Source organism: Akebia trifoliata, chromosome 3 (genome assembly GCF_017979445.1).
Source record: "Akebia trifoliata isolate Shusen 1 chromosome 3, ASM1797944v1, whole genome shotgun sequence".
NCBI lineage: Eukaryota > Viridiplantae > Streptophyta > Magnoliopsida > Ranunculales > Lardizabalaceae > Akebia > Akebia trifoliata.
This window is the reverse complement of record NC_141377.1, coordinates 58,120,938-58,131,834: the sequence shown is the minus strand read 5'-3', so window position 1 is coordinate 58,131,834 and position 10,897 is coordinate 58,120,938. Positions and strand designations below refer to the sequence as shown.

Here is a 10,897-nt window from a genome sequence, read left to right as displayed (position 1 = left end):
GATCATCCTCACCAAAAATCAGCTCATTCCAAAACTTCTAGCCCCATTTTACGAGTTGAAAAATCGTGAACCGTCCATTTTTTGTAAATCATTTTTGATGAGGTTAGAAGTTTTGGAATGAGCTGATTTTTGGTGAGGATGATCTCCTCACCGTAGAGATCATCCTCACCAAAAATCAGCCCATTCCAAGACCTCTAACCCATGTTTTGAAAAATGTGTTTGCCAAACTATTGGCCATGGATCGCTACCCATATATATATATATATATATGGGGGGCGTTCGCTGGCTAATTTTTTGGCGAACGGATTGGCAAACATCTTCAGGCTGTTGGATAAGACGCCAACGGACGTCGTAGATTGAAGGAGAGCCGAATGTGCGCTTAAGTTATAAAGTAATGCATATGTTACAGCGTCATCTTTAATAAATTGATATTTATTATTACCTCCCTAACTAATTAAAATCCCAAAAGAACATAACAGAGACGTGTTTCTCTGTCTTCTTCACCTTCGAACAAATCGACCTCTCTCTCTCTCTCGTCTTTTTCTCTCATTCGCTCTAGCTCGTCTGTAACTACCTCTTGACCCTCTCTCTCATTCTCTCTCGCTCGCGGCTGCAACTCTCGTTCGCATGTGCTGCAACGCCCTCTCGACGAAGACAGGTACACTTGATTTGAAGTGAAAAAATCTGTAATTATTTAATGGGATTTTTTGAAATTGCAAATTACTTCAAATGGGGTTCTTGATGTGGTGGCAACTTCAAATGGGGTTTTTTCCCATTACAAATCAGTTAATGGGGTAACTTCAAATGGGGTTTTTTGAAGTTACAAGTTACAAAAATCTATAATTATTTTTGAAGTTATAGATTACAAGCACGCTTTGATTTGTATGGAATGGGGGGTTTTTTTTTTTTTTGTTCTCCGATTTGATGAAGACCTAAATAATTTTTTTAGAAAAAGCCCTAAATAATTTCTGATTTTTCTTTATCAAATTAATTATTTAGGGTTTAAACCATTTTTGCTCATTGGGTCAATGTGCAGAAGAGCATTGTGACTCAACTAACACCTGGGGTTTCCTAAAGAGAGAATGCATCTCAACTAGAAATCACCTGGTTCTTTTGTGTGTAGGTTTGAAGGAAGGGTGGGCTAAATGTTAACGGAATCAGTAGTCCTGTAAACCAACACATTGGGTTGAGGTGGGTTCTTTTGTGAATCTTGGATTTAGTTTTTGTTGTCCATTTTTTTTTGTTTTGTACGCCATGATACTAAGCTGCGGTAAACAATGTCTGTAATAATGTTATCAATGGGAAGCCACTAGATTAAAATATTAAATTTTGAATTTCAAATATGTAATCCAAAATATGCTTGTTGGGTATTAGGATCTGCTACATGAGCTTATAACATGACCCTGTTTCATGCATTTTAATTTTTAAGGTAGTCTAGTTTGTCACTCAAGACTTGATAATGTCTTAAAAGAGTTTTATTAGTAAAAAGAGATCCACTGCTCTTTGGTTTTCATGGGATTTGAAATGTTCCTTGAGAGGATTTGTGCGTGTACATAATCTTGGCAGTCTAAACACAAACGAACCTGGAATTTTTTGAATTTCAACAAGTCAGATATAAATTATCATCAGCGCGTATCTCCGAAGAAAATATCCCTTTATTGTTGTTGGTGTAGGGCATATCACATTTGATAAAGCTTTTGTAAGGATTCTGATGTCTCCAAGTTCCTTTCATGTCTTTCTCTATATCTTAATAAAATGTCAACTTGGTGTAATGTTTACATGGATATTTCTTTCATATTAGGTCCACTACTATGTCCAGGCACACATCCAAATCAATGAATATAGAGATCGTGTTGTTTTGGTGAGTAGAATGACTGCAAAGTGCACACTCAGGAAATTCTTTGGATTGGGTCCATGCAGAGAGCTGCGGTACCTAGCATATCCTGTAAAGCATGGGTGGAGATATTCTGGCATTGGTGAATTCCAGGTTACCTTCTAAGTTAGTTTCTAGTGTGTGTCTCTCCTATTTATCTGTGTTCTTTTTCTTGGGTTGTGTTATGTGTCTTATTTCTTGTGAGCATATTTTGTTGGGATTGGGGTGCAGCGTAGGGAGGTTGGGGGCCAACCAAAGCTGATCATCACCAACCCCAAGCACAAAATATATATGAAACCTCAGAGAAAGATTTTTTAACTTTGTTTTTCCAGTCTTTTGTATAGGATATATATTGTGTTTAGTAATGCTGTCACTGTTTCACGTATGATTGATTGATTATGTTTTGAGATCTAGTTAATTTTTTCCCACAGTACACATGTCAACGTGAATTCTTTGTCTTTTTTTATTTATTTATTTTTTGCTACCAGTGGTAGATTATGTTCTTGGAACTAAAATTATTATCTGGTGATTGTTTGCAGGAGAAATGGGCCAAGAATCTTTATATTGCGTCTGTGTGCTATGGTTGAACAGTTGCTTAAGCCATCCAATTTTTTGTGGGATACTTCTTGGTGCCATTTTGAAGATATTGTTTAAAGCCAAGCTACTCATTAAGGGAATTGGGTGGGAGAAATTTTGACGTGTGCAACCTTTTACTTAATTGTTTCCTGAACAGATATCTGCATTTCTAACATGTTCAGCATTGTCTTTGTCAAACGTGTGGAAATGTTCTTGCTAGTCTATCTAGTCTCAAGGGATGGTTGTCCTTATTGTTGTTAAGTTTGTATAGTTTTTCAATAATGATTACTTGATTCAAGGCATGTGCATATGCCATGTTTGAGTTGTCTTAATGGTTAGTGGAATTCTAAAAATTGTGCATGGTTTGGCATGGAAATGGATTCATTTTTGTTGGACATGCTAGATCTTTTAATACATTCAACTGAAGGAAGACTGACAAGATAAAAAAAGGTGGTTTCGTATCATCAAACAATCAAGTAGTTAATGGCCTTATATAGATACTTCTTATTAATGCATTTATTAGATTTTTTGTTCTTGTTACCTACACGCTAACTTGGGTTCAGCAAACGATTGTCACATGGATCGATGCGTTTGGACGCTAATCATGAGACTATCAGTCATTACTTTGTACATATGATGCAGCCTTTTATTTATGATTCTAGGGATTTAATGCAAGTTGAAGGCTTAACCAAGCATGAGAAAGACTAATATAACTACTTTCAACTTCAATGCACATCATCATTAAAGCACCATCCCAAAAAATTTAAGTTAGACTGGAGAAATCATGTTCCTCCATTTAGAACCTTCATTTTGCAAATTCTTTCAAACTTAAAATAATGTTATTTCATTCATTTTTCTTCCTTTCTATTGATGAAAGTTTGATTGGGTTCTCAATTGTTGATATGGGGATTTCAAAAGATTGGTGACACTTTTGTGTCCAAAACCTTGTGACACCAAGAATCCGGTGAGAATACTTTATTTCTTCTCTGCCCAATTATAGTAGAGAATGTGATCTCAATTCTCAATCAACCCCTTGGTTTCCTACAAGGAATTAAGTAGCCTTAAGTAAACCTTTACACAACCTCTTCTACATAATCATAGAGATTCATGATTTAATAAGCCAAGCCTTCTAAAGACCAATGTTTCTTTCCTCACTAAAGTTGAATAAATATATGTGGCACTGCTGGAAACAATAAACAAGTGGCCCCAATTCAATTTGTTTTAACAAATTGCATAAAATGTGAATTTTCTAGATTCCCAATTTCTTAAATCTAAATAATATGATGGACTTCATCGGTCACAATTGCTTTGTCCCTCTCCATGTATGTTTCTTATAAGCAATATGTCAAGCTTGTGATAAAGCTAAGATGACCGATCACCAGTTAACAAGCTAAGGTTTCCAAAAAAGAATGTTGCTTTCAATGATAAACCCAAACAGATATAAGTGATGTCAGAGGATTGCAAAACAACTCACTATTATCAAGCTTCTGTTTTTCTTATTTATTCACCACTACCTATAAGTTTTGTTGATATAATGAATTAAGTCATTTTGCAATGTTGGATTTTATTAACCAATCTGATCCAGAGTGTATTTATTTTTCATAAAATAAATATTCAATTGTTCTATACAAATTTGAAAGAAGGATCAGGCACCACAATACCAAATGTAAGAAATTTCTTAAGTATTTGGTTTACCATGATCAGTGGATATAAGCTTTATCCTGTACAAAAGACTGGAAAAACAAAGAAGTAATAAATCTTTCTCTGAGGCTTCAATCATATTCAAATTTCAAAGAGACCCTTCAAAAGAGACTTGAAGATGTGCAGATTTGGGTGGTGGAGGTTGGACTGATGCAGTATCAAGGCCTTGAAGTAATTTGATGACCTCAACAGTATCATCAAGATAGTACTTCGCCATACTCGGCTTCTGCCCTACTATGCACGCAAACACTTAGACAGTGGCTGGAAATGATGGGATGGAAACGACATTGGCAATGCTTTCAAACATGTCTTCATCGTCCCCTATGCACAATACGAAATCAGGTGGCTTTCCCCGATTCAACATGATTTATATGAGGTTTTTGACAGCTATACCTTTACTTATTCCCTGCAGGTTTCCCAAAAACAGATCACTCTTTATATATCTTTCATTATAATCACAAAATCAAAGTACAGGTTTAACACGGCAAGGGAAAGTGTGCCATTCAAACACCAAAAGTGTGCCATTCTGCAAATGTTTAAAAAATTGAGTCAATTAAGAGGCGAGTAAGCGCTCATCGAAAGAAAAGTAGGAGTCTCTTGTTAGACAGATAGAAGTACCACTCACCAGTTTTAACAAAACAACACGTGTCAACCACATGCAGTTGTTATTTATGGGAGAGTTCATTACACCATCTTTAACAAAAGGAAGGAAACATTAAACATAAAACATTTTTTCCTTTCTTCAGTAAAATCACAGAAAGCTTCATCATAATTCAGACCATGCTTTAAAGTCTTGGTTGAAAAATGAGATTTCACTGTGGTGACAGACCTCCAATATCTCATTCGAACACACCCCAGGACATCCCGAAACTAAATTCTGATCTATGGCTCCAAAACTAGGGAGAAGAAAGAAGATGTACCTATACATCTATAAATTGTATGCGCTGGACAAGGGGATAGACGTCTAAGAAATTTGGTAACTAAAGTTCTGGCCATGTTATAAGCTCATGTAGCAGATCCTAATACCCAACAAGCATATTTTGGATTACATATTTGAAATCCAAAATTTAATATTTTAATCTAGTGGCTTCCCATTGATAACATTATTACAGACATTGTTTACCGCAGCTTAGTATCATGGTGTACAAAACAAAAAAAAATGGACAACAAAAACTAAATCCAAGATTCACAAAAGAACCCACCTCAACCCAATGTGTTGGTTTACAGGACTACTGATTCCGTTAACATTTAGCCCACCCTTCCTTCAAACCTACACACAAAAGAATCAGGTGATTTCTAGTTGAGATGCATTCTCTCTTTAGGAAACCCTAGGTGTTAGTTGAGTCACAATGCTCTTCTGCACATTGACCCAATGAGCAAAAATGGTTTAAACCCTAAATAATTGATTTGATGAAGAAAAATCGAAAATTATTTAGGGCTTTTTCTAAAAAAATTATTTAGGTCTTCATCAAATCGGAGAACAAAAAACAAAAACAAAAAACCCCCATTCCATACAAATCAAAGCGTGCTTGTAATCTATAACTTCAAAAATAATTATAGATTTTTGTAACTTGTAACTTCAAAAAACCCCATTTGAAGTTACCCCATTAAATGATTTGTAATGGGAAAAACCCCATTTGAAGTTGCCACCACATCAAGAACCCCATTTGAAGTAATTTGCAATTTCAAAAAATCCCATTAAATAATTACAGATTTTTTCACTTCAAATCAAGTGTACCTGTCTTCGTCGAGAGGGCGTTGCAGCACACGCGAACGAGAGTTGCAGCCGCGAGCGAGAGAGAATGAGAGAGAGTGAGAGAGAGGGTCAAGAGGTAGTTGCAGACGAGCGAGAGCGAATGAGAGAAGAAGGCGAGAGAGAGAGAGAGAGGGTCGATTTTTTCGAAGGTGAAGAAGACAGAGAAACACGTCTCTGTTATGTTCTTTTGGGATTTTAATTAGTTAGGGAGGTAATAATAAATATCAATTTATTAAAGATGACGCTGTAACATATGCATTACTTTATAACTTAAGCGCACATTCGGCTCTCCTTCAATCTACGACGTCCGTTGGCGTCTTATCCAACAGCCAGAACATGTTTGCCAATCCGTTCGCCAAAAAATTAGCCAACGAACGCCCCCATATATATATATGGGAAATGTTCAGCACCCTCTATATATATATATATATATATATATATATATATATATATATGGGAAATGTTCAGCACCCTAAGTTTTACCACACACTTTAACAAACGTTTTTTGTCCTACATGGGTTAGAAGTTTTGGAATGAGCTGATTTTTGGTGAGGATGATCTCTATGATTAGAAGATCATCCTCCCCAAAAATCAGCTCATTCCGAAATGTTTAGCCCCATGTTTACACGTTGAAAAATCGTGGACCGTCCATTTTTTGTAAATCAATTTTGATGGGGTTAGAGGTTTTGGAATGAGCTGATTTTTGGTGAGGATGATCTCCTGACCATAGAGATCATCCTCACCAAAAATCAGCTCATTCTAAAACTTCTAACCCATGTAAGACAAAACGCGTTTGTTAAAGTGTGTGGTAAAACTAAGGGTGGCGAACGGGACCCTATATATATATATATATATATGGGAAATGTTCAGCACCCTAAGTTTTACCACACACTTTAACAAACGTTTTTTGTCCTACATGGGTTAGAAGTATTGGAATGGGCTGATTTTTGGTGAGAATGATCTCTATGATTAGAAGATCATCCTCCCCAAAAATCAGCCCATTCCAAAATGTTTAGCCCCATGTTTACAAGTTGAAAAATCGTGGACCGTCCATTTTTTGTAAATCATTTTTGATGGGGTTAGAAGTTTTGGAATGAGCTGATTTTTGGTGAGGATGATCTCCTCACCATAGAGATCATCCTCACCAAAAATCAGCTCATTCCGAAATTTCTAACCCATGTAAGACAAAACGCGTTTGTTAAAGTGTGTGGTAAAACTAAGGGTGGCGAACGGGACCCTATATATATATATATATAGGGTCCCTTTCAGCAACAAACATTTTGGCAAACATTTTGGCAAAACATTTTTCAAAACATGGGTTAGAGGTTTTGGAACGGGCTGATTTTTGGTGAGGATGATCTCTATGGTGAGGAGATCATCCTCACCAAAAATCAACCCATTCCAAAACTTCTAGCCCCATGTTTACAAGTTGAAAAGTCATGGACCGTCCATTTTTTGTAAACCATTTTTGATGGGTTAGAAGTTTTGGAATGGGCTGATTTTTTGTGATGATGATCTCCTCACCGTAGAGATCATCCTCACAAAAAATCAACCCATTCCAAAACCTCTAACCCATATTTTGAAAAATGTTTTGCCAAAATGTTTGTCAAAATGTTTGTTGCTGAACATTTCCCATATATATATATATATGGGGAGCGTTCGCGGGCTAACGGAATGGCGAACTGTTTGGCAAACATTTTCGGACCGCTAGATATAACGTGATCCAACGGGCGCGATTTAATTTCACGCGTTATAATAAAAAGTTATATATTTACAGCGCCATCCTTTAAGAATTGGGTATTTCATGCTTCCTCCCTCTTCTCTTTAAACCAGAGAGAACAGAACTCTCTGTTCTCTCTCTTTGTTCGAACTCTCTCCTCTCTTCGATCTCTCTCGCTCGCTCTCACCCTCTCTCTCACTCTCGCCCTCTCTCTCACTCTCTCTCTCTCACTCTCATCATTCTCTCTCGCTCGCTCGCCCTATTCCTCGCTGAAACCCTCGCACGAACGGCTCACTCTCGCACTGAAACCCTCGCACGAACGGCTCACTCTCTCTCTCACTCTCGCTGCCTCTCTCTCTCACTCTCTCTGCCTCTCTCATTCACTCTCGCTGCCTCTCTCTCTCTCTCTCTCGCCCTATTCATCGCTGAAACCTTCGGATGCTTCGACAGAACTGTAAGTTTTTATTTTTTATTTTTTATTTTTTTTATTGTGATTTCTCATACACTGTAATTATTATTCTATGAACATGACTAATTTATTCATTCGTGAAGTCAAAAAAAGCCGGAATTATTGTGATTTGATTTTCGATTTTATTTATTGTGATTTTAGTTTCCGATTTTTCGAAGACAATAAATCAGGAATTATTTAGGGTTTATTTTCGATTAAATTTTTTTGGATTAAATCAGTAGTTTTATTTTATTTTATTGTGATTTTAGTAAGAATTATTTGAAATAAGCATCTCTATTGAGAAGATTGTAGTTCTAGTGTTTAAATTAAATCCTTAATTGTTATCCATGTGAAACCCCATTTTAAAATTGTCTAAATGCTTAACTTTGTGGAGAACCATTGATTTTTAATTTTTTTTTAGTTTGTATCAGTTGTTTATTCATTTTGTAAATTTGTCTAAAATATCTGTTAATTATGCAATGAAAATTTAAACTCAATTGATGTACAAATTAAATTACCAAGCTTGTTGGAAGGATATAATACAATGTGATTGGGAAGCAATCACTGTAAGCTCGTCCTCCCTGTTTTGGGATCATGCTAAGCACTCAGATGCCTTAAGAGGATAGTAAATTAAAGAGACTTAAGACTAGAATGAGATTTAATGGAGACTAGAGGACACAAATACTTCACTAGAATTACAATATTAAAATTACAAATCATTTTAAGAAAGGTAAGATATGTATGACTCTAAGATCTTTTAATAGAACTATAAACATGTATGCCAAATATTGGACTGCATTGAATAAGAGTCGTGATAATCTGACGCTCTTTATATGCACCACCATAGATTTTTTCTTCGAGATACACAAGGAAAAATCCATGGCTCTATCACTGCCACGTCAAGGAGCGTACAAAGAGCGTTAGGTTTTAGAGTGTAAGTCTATCATTAGTCATTGAATAATTGTATATTTTGGGGGTTAAGAAAATGTCAAATGGACAATTAAAAAAGTATTGTAATACAAATTTGAAAACTAATTTAATTTGGGTTATTTATTTTCTACCTGATGATCATGTTATGATTATAACTTTTTGGGTCATTTTATTTGTTTAAGGTTTTTTTTTCTGATTTTATTTATTGTGATGCATTTGTTTCAAATCTGGATATTTATTGGAAAGATGTTCAGAAGGTTTGAACCTTCTGAATCACAAACAATGAAACCCATAGAGCTAATGAGCCCCTTTACCCCTTGTGAATTATGTTTCTTTGATTAAGTTCCACTTGCTTGCTTAATTATCTTAGTGAATTAAACCTGTAAGATTGAACATTCTTCAATTGTATATCACAATTTATTTTTTTCACAAATTCAATGAACTTTCCCTCAACATTTTTATAAGAATGTGACTTGTTGAATGGCCTTGCACCATGTCATAAAGATATAAAAAAGAATTATTATGCTTCGAAATCATAAATGATTTCGAATCTTACGAATCATAGAGTAGGTACATGGAATCCTCCCAATTGATCACTCTATAAACCAGTCCACTAGAATACAAGCATTAAGGCCCCACTTAACTTTATAGGGAAAGATAGAAAATATGTACACATTGTGAATTTCTGGTTGAGAAAAGAAAGTAAATGCTAGTGATGGATCAAAAGCCATACAAAATAAACTAAAATAGTTGATATATTCTTTCTTACACTATATTTAGAGCCTCAATGCCTTCATCTTCCTCAACCATCCCAACAATACTCATTAATAGGATTTCCTTCATTAATCATCATTGTGTAGAGAGATTAGGGATCCTTTGGCTATTGGTAGAGTTATAGGATATGTTATTGACCCTTTTAGTAGAACTCTACCTATTAGAGTTACTTATGGGACAAGAGAAGTTAACAATGGATGTGAGTTTAGACTCTCCGTTGTTGTGAACCAAGAGTTAAGATTGGAGGTGAAGGCCTAACAACCTTCTACCCACTTGTTTGTGTTGAACCATATGTTATTGTCGTTTTAATTGTTATTGATATTAAAACATACTTGTTATAGGAATAATTATAAGAACTCCTAAAATTTTGTAAAACTACTCACAATTGATTTTGTCAGGTTTGCTATCAAAATGGGCAAGTTTTATGTTGTCTTTGTAGGGAGAAAGACCAGTATATTTTCCACTTGGGAAGAATGTCACCAGTATGTCGATAGATATCCGTCAGCTTATCACAAATCATTTTCATCGTACGAGGAAGCCAGAAGGCACTTTATCGAAGATAGGCGTAATCGTGATATAGTTGAAGAAGAATTCCATGAAGTAGAAGATCAATTCCATGACTTGAAGCAAGAATTCCATGAAGTGGAGTATGTGGAGTTTAAGAAAAAATCCAATGTATTTAAGAGATTTCATGTAATTTGTATAATTATTTTCGTATTGTATTTGTTCATGGGTATGTATTTTCTTTGAACTTAATAGTTTTTAGGAGAATAATTGATTTTGGATCTTGATGAGTGAATGTATATTGTAAGAAACAAAAAACTAGATAATATATAAAACTACTATGAGTATTTTATCTCACAGAGACCACATGACTCAAAAGATTACCCTGATGGGGGATTATGTAGAAAGTTTGGTACTCCGTTGTATTAACTGAAATGTTTTCTTAATAAAATTTCTATTAACAGTATTTTGTGGAAATGATACTAGTGGAGACAGCCGGTATGTAGTACGTCTCGTGGCAATGATACATTCTACCACCGGACACCTCTCTAGGCATGGTAATGGTACCAGTTGATGTATCTACGCGTGAAGAAATGTAATGAGAGAGCAAATGCA

General features: G+C 35.4%; 2 long non-coding RNA genes across 2 annotated transcripts; one reads left to right on the top strand and one right to left on the bottom strand.

Moving 5' to 3' along the window:
- Positions 1 to 583: 583 nt before the first annotated feature.
- LOC147408352 (uncharacterized) lies at positions 584 to 2,766 on the top strand. Its single transcript, XR_015175833.1, has 4 exons — positions 584 to 658; positions 1,124 to 1,191; positions 1,802 to 1,987; positions 2,413 to 2,766. It is a non-coding gene; the product is annotated as an uncharacterized LOC147408352 (long non-coding RNA).
- Positions 2,767 to 4,136: 1,370 nt separating this feature from the next.
- LOC147408351 (uncharacterized) lies at positions 4,137 to 6,109 on the bottom strand. Its single transcript, XR_015175832.1, has 3 exons — positions 5,889 to 6,109; positions 5,353 to 5,420; positions 4,137 to 4,556 (listed from the first exon to the last, which is right to left on the bottom strand). It is a non-coding gene; the product is annotated as an uncharacterized LOC147408351 (long non-coding RNA).
- Positions 6,110 to 10,897: the final 4,788 nt, after the last annotated feature.